The sequence below is a fragment of the Apis dorsata genome, unplaced genomic scaffold, assembly GCF_000469605.1.
Source record: "Apis dorsata unplaced genomic scaffold, Apis dorsata 1.3 scaffold_10, whole genome shotgun sequence".
In the NCBI taxonomy this organism is placed as follows: domain Eukaryota; kingdom Metazoa; phylum Arthropoda; class Insecta; order Hymenoptera; family Apidae; genus Apis; species Apis dorsata.
The window spans coordinates 477,188-488,984 of record NW_006263313.1 but is presented as its reverse complement, the minus strand read 5'-3'; the positions used below and the strand labels follow the sequence as shown (position 1 = coordinate 488,984).

The following is an 11,797-nucleotide window of genomic DNA, read 5'->3' as shown; positions in this document are numbered from 1 at the left end:
CTCTCCGACGACGCCGCGCGTCTTGCGGAGAGGAGGGGTGGGGAGGATGCTCGAGAGGAAGGGTTAAGAGAGAGGCACCGATGAAGAAGCGAGTTTGTGAAAGAAGAATATGAACGTGCGGTGTAACTTGGTTATGGAGAGGGAGAGAAAAAGGTTGCGTGTAATTGAGAAAAGTGGAAGTATTGTTGGAGGGAATGGGAGGTGAAAAAGTGAGATTAGGAAAGAGAAATTGAGATGAAATGTTTTTGTAAATAGAGAAAAGGCTGATAAAAAGAAATTTTGTAATTTTTGGATAAATGAAGAAAAGGAAATATAATTGATGGAAAATGGAAATATTGTTAGAGAATAGAAAGTGATATCAGAAAAAAGAAATTGAGAAGAAATGTAAGAGAGGAGATAATATTTTTTAGACAATAGTAAACAAATGAAATTAAAAAAAAGGAAAATAGAAAGAAAATTATATCGTACTCAAAACAATATACGATAAAAGATAAAAGAAGAAAAGAAAAGCAAGAATAGACAGAAATTTAAAATCTAATCTCCAAATAAAAAGTAATAAATTAAGAATCGAAAAAAGAATATATATATGTATAATAAAAAAAAAAAAATGATAGAAAAAAAAAAAGAAAAATCTGTTTTCCTTAAAGTCTATAAAACCAAGAAAAAAAAGAAAAAAAATTGCTCGGATAAATAAGAATAAAAAAATACAAAGACCAAATATGTAAGACAAAAGTAAAAAAAAGATATAAATGGTTATCGAAAAGGATTAAACGGGAAGAATATAGCAAGAGAAGAAACGAAGAAACATGACAAACGGATCAGGGCGAAAAAGAGGGAAAAATGAAAAAGACTGGAGAGACTGAGAGACAGGAGGAGAAAGACGAGAAGAAATGGTAAGAAAAAGAAAGCAAGTTGTCTCGGATGTCTGCTCGCCAGATCGTTTTTCTTCGAGCAGCGGCGCCTCCGTATGGGATTGCTCGTTCTGATCATTCTCCGCGGTGTTGTCGGCATGGAAAAAACGTCGATGAGCGAACGCTGTTTTCATCAAATCCTTTCTATATAGTAGCTGTCGAACAAGGAAAAATCGTTTAAATAATTTCGAACGTACAACGATGGCATAATTAATAAAGATTAATAAGAAATTTTTAAAACAATGTCAATATTTTTTTGATATTTTTTTGACTAAATAACATATTTAATAGATCTATAATTTACTTAAAAATTATTTGATAATATTAAATTATTTATTGTTATTAAAAAATTACTATTTCTTTTTACTAATATTTTTTTTTTTTTACAGAGAAAATAGTTTAAATATAATATGAGATAAAAATCAATACAAATTATAAATATTATTATAATACATTTTTTGAGATAATTTATTGTATTATTAAAGTTACAAGATGATTAGATTAATTTTTAAGAGAGAAGTCAAATTTTGAAATTATAAGGAAGATGGCACTATGACGACGGGATGATAGGAATTAAATTGGATTCAATGAAGATAAGATAAATTTGTGGATCCTACTTTGCAGCAAAGATACGAAAATTGTTCTAAGAATAACCTTCCCTAATCAAAGTCAAGTTCATTCGATAGAAAGATAGCGAGAAATTGAGACAGTCGTTACAAGACTCACCAAACCGTGATGTAATTTCCAACGAAATGCCTCTTCCTCTGCCTGTCTTTACGTATGATTCTAATATCTTATTAAACTTCTCGTTACTTTCAATTTTTTGTTACTTTCTACATTGCATAATAAATACTACATAATACATAACAAATATTACATAATTTTGTAAAAAAATTACGATTAAAACTTTAATGCATATAATATGTATATAATCTTTTAAAAATTGCCATTTAAAACTCAAAATCATTGACAAAAAACCAAAAACAAAACAAAAAAAATACACGTCACACATGAAAGCACATTCATAGATATTGATAACAATGGAAAGGGATTCGCTTTCGGCAGAAAATTCGTAGAAAATTGTGCACGATTAAATGAAGCGAAACAACGGGGGCTGGGTCGAGCAATCCACAGGAGCATTTACCATTAAATGGCATCGGTGTGGCTGGGCGAAATTTGTCAAGGGAAAGGGTGCGTCACTTTCTCCGCAGTCAGGAATAATTCAACCGAAAAGGAGCAACGTCGAGCCAAAAAAGAGGAAGATCATCGGCGGGTTTAAGTAACGAAAATAACTCGAATCGATTTTTCAGTGGGGTTCCGTCGGTTTCCAAAAAAGGACACAAATGCACTCTCGTGCGCACACGTCGTTAACCTACAATTTTAAAAGCCGGTCACCTCTTTCCACCTGAACACCCGATCTGGCAAGTGGAACGTCCTGTTCACAGGTGCACTTGGATCGACAAGGCGTTGGCGTTTTTAAAATGTACGTAGCATGTATGGAATTTTGCTAGTTTTTGAATTTCGCGCCAATTTTCTGGGAAAAAGAATAAAATTGAATGTCTTGATTCGTTAATTGTAGAAAAGACAGAATCTCAAAGAAATTTTTGGAAGAATGAACAAAATTGAATATAGACAAAATAGGATTTTAAAAAGAGAAATTGTTTCTGCAATTTATATAATTTTATTAGATTTGAATTTCTATTTCTTATTTATGATATATTTTTTAAATCTTTTATATATTTTTAAAATTTCTTAATTTCATGTCAATAGGAATTAATATTTCAATCGAGTTCTCATTATTATAAAAATTTTTAATATCTATATTTATTCCGATCGAAGTTTCCACTAACTTCTTAAATAAAATCAAATTTCAAAACCGATTTAAATTACCCACAAGATTTCAAATTTCCCGCCAATTCATGAAGGACTTGTTTTCAAACTTTCTTTTTCTACAATTCATTATGAAAGAATATTATGAGCCAGAAGCTAGTGCTTGAAGAAGGTAATACGGATATTTTTAGTTTATAGGATAGTTTATAGGTTAGTTTATAGGATAACAGAGGGGTCTGGCATGATAGCGTTCGATGTCAGGAAATCGCGAATAGTCTGGCTGACTACTGAATGGTTCTTTCAGCGCCTTCGACGGGACATTCAATAAATACGACAATTAGAAACGTCGCGTTCGTTCGAATGTAATTTTTATTACTTGCCAACCAGCCGGCTACTAGCGGGAATATTTAATAAATACTTGGAACGTGCCCCTAATAAATTCCTTCATTTCACTTCCGAATGATTAGGCTTTCTGCCAATTTTTCGAACAATTCTCTTTCAACGAATTTTATAATAATATATTATTATTCTTATTGTAATATATATAATTTCCACTTTACTTTTATATTTCAGGATCATTCTTTATATAATTTGCTACATAATTTTTTAAGCATAATAATGGAAATGAAAATATAAGTTATATTCTATTTTCTCCATTTTTGTTAGAAATATCTTATTGTAATCAGAAAAAAAAAAGAATAATTTTACATACTCACTTGGACCATCCTATATTAGCATTTAATGAGCAATATTATTTATACAATCTTCTATTCTTAGAAAGGAAAAGACTGGTTCAACGTCCAACCTCGTGAGAAATAGAAAATCGATCGCCGATGAAATTAGCCTAAGCACAGCTTCCGAGTAACTCGATCGGTTCGTTACGTGAAGGTTCACGTCCTCTAGGAAATACTCTCACTTTTATCTTTTTTTTCGTTTCCTGACAAAGGAGGAGTAATGAAAGTAATGTATTAATTTCAATTGAAATTTTAAAAAAGAAAAAAGATTTATAAGGAAAGTTTTACAGAAATTAAAAAATTTATGAATTCACCTACAGATAAAAGAGTTTTTTTTTTTTAAGATAAAATCGAGATTTCGTTAAAGATCCTGGCCACAGGAAGAATGGCGATTAGGATTGCTAATACCTAGAGATAAATGTGGCGAGCTAACTAATTAAGGACGCCGATAGATCACGCTTTGGCTAATGTCGAATTTTGCATATCGCCATTCTATGGGAAAGATCGATTGTAATGCGCCCAATCAGCTTTGGTTAATTAGCACCCAAATTGCTTCTAAAGAATTGTTGAAACTTCTTTTATTTGTTTTATTTTTATATTTTTCTGTGAGAAGAAAAAAAAATGATTATAGTCGAATATCATTCGAATTTTAAATAATATATCATTCGAAATTTAATATGGTTTTTTACATACATCTTTGAAATAATTTAACTTTGAAAAGTTTTAATAAATGAAATTAATAATAATTTAAAAATTTCTAATCCTAATATCCAAATCAGAAAAAAATTTCTCACCTCAAAATCGCATAAATATCTTTAATGTCGTTCCAAATTCAACATAAAGTTATTCCATTAACATAATATGATAATGATAATTATTGTTTCTTTAAAGTGATTTCTAAATTGACGATCGATGACAATAGCTGCGGAATAAAGTTCACTAAAAGATCAGCCCAACGATTATCCTTCGTTATCAAAGCTAGTTATCCCGTTGATCCATAAGAAAAACCAAGGATGAGTGAACGTTGCAATTCAATTGTTCAAGACCTACTTGCAATTCGCTAATTGCAAAACAAACGCGCCGATTCCGCGTAAATGCGCGTATGTGCTTTCTAATTACACGCGTCAATCCATCGTTCCACCACATTAGTTCCGTCAAATATCACGAATAGAATTGCGGTTATGAATTTAATTCTCGTATTTAGCGTGAAGGAAAATAGCATGGCGTTTAATCCTCTTTTCTTTTTTTTTCCTGTCGCAATATTGTTGCCTAAGAGATATCCGAGAGAATGAATCTTGAATGAGGTTAGGAACATCAATTTCTTGCATAGCTAAAAATTACTGTACAATTTTTAATTTTTTTAGAATTAATCAGTTAGATTCATATTGTTCAAAAACTATATATATTATAAAATTAAAACAAATAAATATAATAATACTATACTATGATATTACAAAATAAAAATTGTCATATTAACAGATTTACTATTAATACGCCATCTACGATTTAACGATACTAATTAAAGATAAAGTATTATAATGATCAATAATATGAATCATCCTGTACAAAATAAAAATGTCTTTTTCTTTGAATCGACAATATTTCAAATGAAATCAGATTATTTAAAAGCATATGCTAATAATAAATCCGACATCTTTGTCTCATTTCTATTATTAACAATCGACCTTAATTTCACGTGCTGTTCGAAAACATTCGTCGCGAGCACCGTAGGGCCACAATTTCCAAGTAGTCACTGGTTACCATCACGTTAATCGTTCTCCCAGTCTTACGTATATGTCTAAGAACAATGACAGCCAATTGTCGTAATTAGAACGTTGAGTTTACCGTACGAATCAAACGCAGCTGTTCGCTCGTGCATACGTATACATATATGTGATGCATGCTTGCAGAAATTTTCATAGAGAACAGGCGCCCTCTGCTGAAGAAACCGATCCCTTTGCGTCCGCCATTTTTCACTTTTAAGTTGATATTTGAGCATCTTTGGGAAATGTTACATATATGTATTTTAAATGTGTTTAATATAAAATTTAAGTGTATTTTAAAGATTTAATAATATTTAAATTATTAGAAATTGATAATTCTTACATTTATTTTAATTTATTTAATATATCAAGAAGATATTTTAAAGAACGCGATTAGTTAACGAAACAATATTATATATAACCTAAAAATGATCTGTTAAATGATATCTTTGATCTAGTAATAAATTTTAGTAACAAATTCCGAAGATAGTACATGCATATCAATTATCTATATTTTAAGAACGAATATATTAAAAATAATTTTCAATTTCTAAAGTGAAATTTAAAATTCTTTCCAGAATAATTTCGAAATAAGAAATAACTAAAACCAGCATTAAATTGCACAACACTTCAAACTAGGAATTTTAACCTCGTAAAATATAAATTTCATCTTATAACATAGAGAAAAATAAACGAAAATTCATAAATTGATTAAATTTCTATTTCCTAATGTGAAATTTGTTTTATTTCTTTTTCACTTTTTAGCAAAGAGAATAACTAGTGAATATTCTACTATTTTCTAACGAAGAAGTCGATTGATATAAACGAAGGTCGTGGTGTTTCTGGCCTCCAACGCGATACTCGTGGCTTTTCGTTGGCTTCCAGAGAGATATTAGCTAAGCGAACGGCTACGTACATATATGGAGGTGAAACAGCCGGTTCACAAAGGACATTCCATTCCATCTTACGTTAGCTGCATTAGCTTTGAACCACCATGGTCCCACAGTCAGAAGATTGAAACGTATGTCTCCAGTAGAAGAATTCAGAGCTTCCATTCCAAACAAGAATTTTATAAAAAAAAAGAATAATTTTCATTAACTTTCTAATTGAATTCTATTCATTTTAATTAAGTATTTAAAACTTAATAAAATTTTTTAGATAGAATGTATTGAAATATTGAAATATTTAAGTTATTTTTTAATTTTAGTAAAATTTCTTAATGAATAGTCAGAAAAACAGTAGATTCGAATCAATATTTATAAATTTGTAAAATTTATAAAAAAAATATATCTAAATAAAAAGAAAGATAAATAAAGAAAAAATTATATTTGATTACTAATACAAAGTTTACACAAAAAATAAGTTAAATTAAATATAGAAGTACTTTTGATAAAGATGACGAAAAGTAAAAAAATATGGATCACTAATAGTTCTAATTATCAATTTTTCTACTTTTACATTAACTCTAACAATTTAGATAAACATGATTTCATAAGAACTTAGTCAATAACCTAACTTAACCTATATATATGAATAATCTGACTTCTGTTAATCTTTAGTCGTTATAAAAATTAGAATTTCTTTGTTTCGAAAATTTCATGCCCACAAATTCATTTAAAATAATTCTAAATAATTAACAACAATCAACAATAGAAAATAAATTTTCCATTTTTTCTCAAATATTAAAAAACTAAAAAATATCTTTAAAAATCAAATACTTTTAAAACAATTAATATAAAACATTAGAAAAATATAAAATTTAAAAAAAAAATAAAAAGTAATATAAAAAGAATAAAATGATTTAACCTAAATAACATTTTCACTAAATAAAAAAATTTTTATTTCAAAAAATTTAAAAAAAATTATTCATTAGTCTTAAATTGAATTTTTTATGAGAAATTTGATGACAAATTCTTTCTAATCTTCACTGAAAATTTTCAATAACACATACGATATCTTGTCTTTAGTTGTCGATTGCGAAACTTATGTTCTGTTTACAACGCGGCTTTCTGACCAGTGTGTAATATATGCGCGCGTGAAAGTGGTCGTATTCGTAGTCGAAGTTGTCGTCATAATGTCATAAAGAGAAAAAAAAAAGACAGACGTGTTTAGTAATGACCTAATACTAAGTCGACATTAAATTTGAACGAACAGGGACCGTCTAACGATACCGAACATCAAGCTATTCGATATTGCAAACTAATTGGCAATGACAGGGACTCTGGTGTTCGATTAATCGTATAACTTATGTGACAAAAATTAAAAAAAAAAAGAAACAAAATGAACTAATAATGAAAAAAAAAATATAAAAATAATAATAAAGAAAATTTTTTTCGCTGGTATTGATGAATTTGTGAGTACATTTATATATAATTACATAGCTAACCTATAAAATTTTATCCCTATAAAATTTTTTATAATAATGTTACTAATTTTAACTTATTATTATATGTATGGATACTTTATCCAAAAATATTCATATAATGTTGTAAAAATTTTTAAAATTTTTAAATCTTTGAAATATTCAAAGATTTGTGTTTAAATATCATTTGTTTGCAATGTAAACACTTATTTTTCTCATCTTTTCAATCTTGAGATTTTATTTCATTTGGTTTTATTTAATTAAATATTTAATTGGAGAATTAATTACATATACAGGATGTTTAAAAAATAAAGTTTAGAGATTTAGCCACATTGCCTATCATACGGTATACGCCACATGCTGAACTTTCTGTTCTGTTGTAAGATTATTTTCGTTACTAAATCTGGCCTAACATGTTTTGTGAAATCATGCGTTGATATTTAGGTATTAACAATTTTTGTTTCATAGTAATTTTAAGCATTGTATATTTTTTTTGCCAAAAATGACTTTCGCAATCTTATTAATAGTAACATAATTAATTTCACGTTAAGTACATATATGTACTCATAACGTAATAGAATTAAAATAATACTGAAAAAATGCAAATATAAAATAAAATAGAAAATATCCATATTAATACTTATCAATACATTATCAAAATCTTTTAATTTACTGCCATTTTTAATTGAAAAATAAAATTTATATCTGATTACCAATTTATTTGAATTAACCAATATAAAATAGTTTTATTATGAAAATAAAAATGTTTATTATTTACTAAATATATATTATAGATATTAATAGAATTTTAAATAAAATTTACATCAATAAAACAGAATTTGATAAAAATTATATAATTCTTTGTTTCTTAATTATAGATAATCTTAACAAAATAATGTCTCTTTTTTTCTCTCTCTTAGGAAGTATATTAAGGAGTGGGAATGTCGCATAGTGGGAAAATTGTGCTGCATGATGGGGAAATCAACTCGGTATTACCTCAAGGGATTGAAATCTTCGACGCAGATTATAATCGCCACAATTTGCATGCAATATTAAAACGTTCATGCTAATTACATTATTAATCACGTATAATAAAAATCTGGAATAGAAAACATTAAGTTCATCGAACTTGCGAATCACAGAAGCTAACGTTCTCTTTTCCAAGAATAGTGTAAGAATTGTTCGCCTTTAGAATTACGATTTTTCATCGGTTACGATCAGTATCGACACGATGCAGTATAATGGAACGAAATTAATTTGCAAACAATCGCGTGAATTTTCACCGCGTTAAAAGCACTTTCTCCCCTTCTGTCGTAACTGTTTCTTCTCAAGCTTGCTCGACATTTTTATTTTTTACAAATATATTCATTTTACGAAATTCAGCATCATTTGTCAATCTTTTTGTGAAAGTACCAACGATCAACGATTTCAACGGTTATACACACCGTTTGAATTTCGACTTCGCTTATAAATCAAACCCTCCCCCTTGAATGCATGTTTTAACGTATACAAATATCAATTAACGATCGAACGAACGAGAGAATTGTTTTCCAAGCGTCCAATCGAGCGTAACAATGAACAGTATATTAAAATCGTATGCACGCAGCTAATTTCTCATTCTACCGGCTCATTATGTCCGGCAATGCGAGACCAAGTATGAATGAAACATAAGGCCCGATGTTTATCATCCTCCGACGAAGTTCAACCCCGCTAGCTATGAATATTCATCGAGGACGCGAGCTTCTACCATGATAATAATAATAAAATCTCGATGAAATAAGGATCGTGAACGAGGCGAAAAATAAGTTCACGATGATCGAAGAAACGATCCCCTGGAGGGGGATCGCCCACGATCTATCCTTATACCGCGAATTATATTATTGAACGATTAACATAATTCCGTCATCCGTTCTCTCAATGCAGAGACAATTACACGCTAACAATCGTCGTAAGAAATTTGCATAATACCTTGAAGATATATTTATATAACATATATATATATATATATTTCAAGTTAAAGAAATTTTTAATTAATCAACACCTACATTATTAAACCTCAATAATATTCTAAATATGGAAAATATTACCTTTACAATCCTCGGGATCGAAACATTTCTCTTCATCCTCGATTTATTGAATTTTTATCGAATCAAAATAATAGAAAAAAAAAAAAAAAGAAAAGAAAACACCACGATTTTCCTCATTACCTCTAACTATACATTCGAACGATTCTTTCAGACGATTCAGACGTCTCGCGATCGATGGCGTCTAGAGAAACCGGTAACAGAGGAGAGGAGGCGTGTGGAGATAGGCGTCGCCATCAGGACAGCACGATAAATACTGAGGATGGTACCAGTGCGGGAGACTTCTAAGCCTCGTGCACCGTTTCTGTCCCGCATAAGGTTCACGTGGTGCAGGAATACCACCGCGGAGTCACGGGGTGCGGTCTCGTTTCGCCGCGGCACTTTTCTGTCTCCGCTCAGAACTACGAGCAGAACCGGTCTCTCTTCGAACGAACGAACGAGTCCACGAGTTGTGTGGATCGACGAGAGTCTTTCTTTCTCTCCTTTCCTCTACCTTCTTCCCTTCGATGACTTCTCGACCAGGTAACACGTTCGCGATTCTCGAGGATCAGCTGCTCCGTCGTTGCACCCACACCGATCTCTTGCGTCAGCGATCGAGATCGATACGATTTTTCCCTTTCGTTCGACAGATTTCTTTATAGATTTTCTTTTTCCTGGAATTTTTCACGTATCTTTTAGAGAATTTTATTATTATAAATTGATTCTGAAAACTTTTTGTTTTGTTTCTCTCGATTTTGTTCAACAGGGTGAAATATAGATTTGATATTTTTTATTACAATTTCTTTTAAGTTTCCAACTTTTTTCTTATCTTTTCTGGATTTTATTTATCCTAGATGGATTAACTCTGTTTTAATATATATTTAATATTTAATAAGCAAAATTTCGTGGATTTTTTACATTTGCTTTTCTAAAAGGAAGAATCATTCAAGTGACATAGAAAAAAAAAGGAAAATTGCAAAATATTAGAAAATGTGTTTATAAACAGCGATAATTACGGTGTATGTTTATCATCATCATTGGAAAGAGGCAATAAAATTTTAACGTATCTATCGTGACTGGATCGAGGGAACGAGATTCCACAACTCGAAAGGAATTCATAAAGAAAGAAAAAAAGAAAGAAAAAATAGCAGAGCAACGATACAAGCTTCTTGTAACTTTAACGCGCTTCTCATCTCCGTAGTATAAAACGATCGCTTTTAATAACTAGTTTCGCGTTTCGCCGATAACAAGTTAACCGAACAGGTTTATTCCCTCTCGTTCCAGGGTGTCCTTCTTTCCCGAGTTTGTTTACCGGTTACGCCACTCTATGCTCGCCTAAGATCGCGGGTATATTTCGCCTCCCACGTGCCACGCAACTCAAAATACCGATCTCGAGGAGAGAAATCGTTGGTCAAAGGTGCACGTGCCGCCGATTCTATGACAAATATCGAACGATCGATATTTCCCTCGTCCTCTCGTCCTGTATAAATCTTCCTTTAAACGAAAAAAAAAAAAAATAATAAATATCGAATGATCGATACAATATTTTTCTCGATTTTATGACAAATATTGAAAGATCGATATTTTCCTCGTCCTCTCGTCCTGTATAAATCTTCCTTTAAACGAAAAAAAAAAAAATAATAAATATCGAACGATCGATACAATATTTTCCTCGATTTTATGACAATATCAAACGATATTTCCCTCGTCGTCTCGTCCTGTATAAATCTTCCTTTAAATGAAAAAAAAAAAAATAAAAAATATCGAATGGGCGATACAATATTTTTCTCGATTTTATGACAAAAATTGAAAGATCGATATTTTCCTCGTCCCCTCGTCCTGTATAAATCTTCCTTTAAACGAAAAAAAAAAAAATAAAAAATATCGAATGGGCGATACAATATTTTTCTCGATTTTATGACAAATATTGAAAGATCGATATGTCCCTCGTCGTCTCGTCCTGTATAAATCTTCCTTTAAATGAAAAAAAAAAAAATAATAAATATCGAATGATCGATACAATATTTTCCTCGATTTTATGACAATATCAAACGATCGATATTTCCCTCATTGTCTTGTCCTGTATAAATCTTCTTTTAAACGAAAAAAAAAAAATAATAAATATCTAACGATT

General features: G+C 30.2%; 1 protein-coding gene and 3 long non-coding RNA genes across 5 annotated transcripts in view; 2 read left to right on the top strand and 2 right to left on the bottom strand.

Annotated features, from left to right (window-relative positions):
- Window positions 1–11,797, bottom strand: part of LOC102680830 — a 57,643-nt gene that overhangs the window by 26,452 nt on the left and 19,394 nt on the right. The window lies entirely within an intron of this gene.
- On the bottom strand, window positions 654–5,496 carry LOC102680595. 2 transcript variants are annotated; one of them, XR_420582.2, is made up of 4 exons: window positions 4,270–5,496; window positions 3,790–4,078; window positions 3,458–3,678; window positions 654–1,066 (listed from the first exon to the last, which is right to left on the bottom strand). It is a non-coding gene; the product is annotated as an uncharacterized LOC102680595 (long non-coding RNA). The 2 variants fall into 2 exon arrangements; XR_004149998.1 differs by having other exon boundaries at window positions 3,794–4,078; window positions 4,270–5,495.
- Window positions 1,386–2,449, top strand: LOC102680491. Its single transcript, XR_420581.2, has 2 exons — window positions 1,386–1,689; window positions 1,988–2,449. It is a non-coding gene; the product is annotated as an uncharacterized LOC102680491 (long non-coding RNA).
- LOC102680727 lies at window positions 7,807–8,764 on the top strand. The gene is made up of 2 exons (XR_420584.2): window positions 7,807–7,979; window positions 8,521–8,764. It is a non-coding gene; the product is annotated as an uncharacterized LOC102680727 (long non-coding RNA).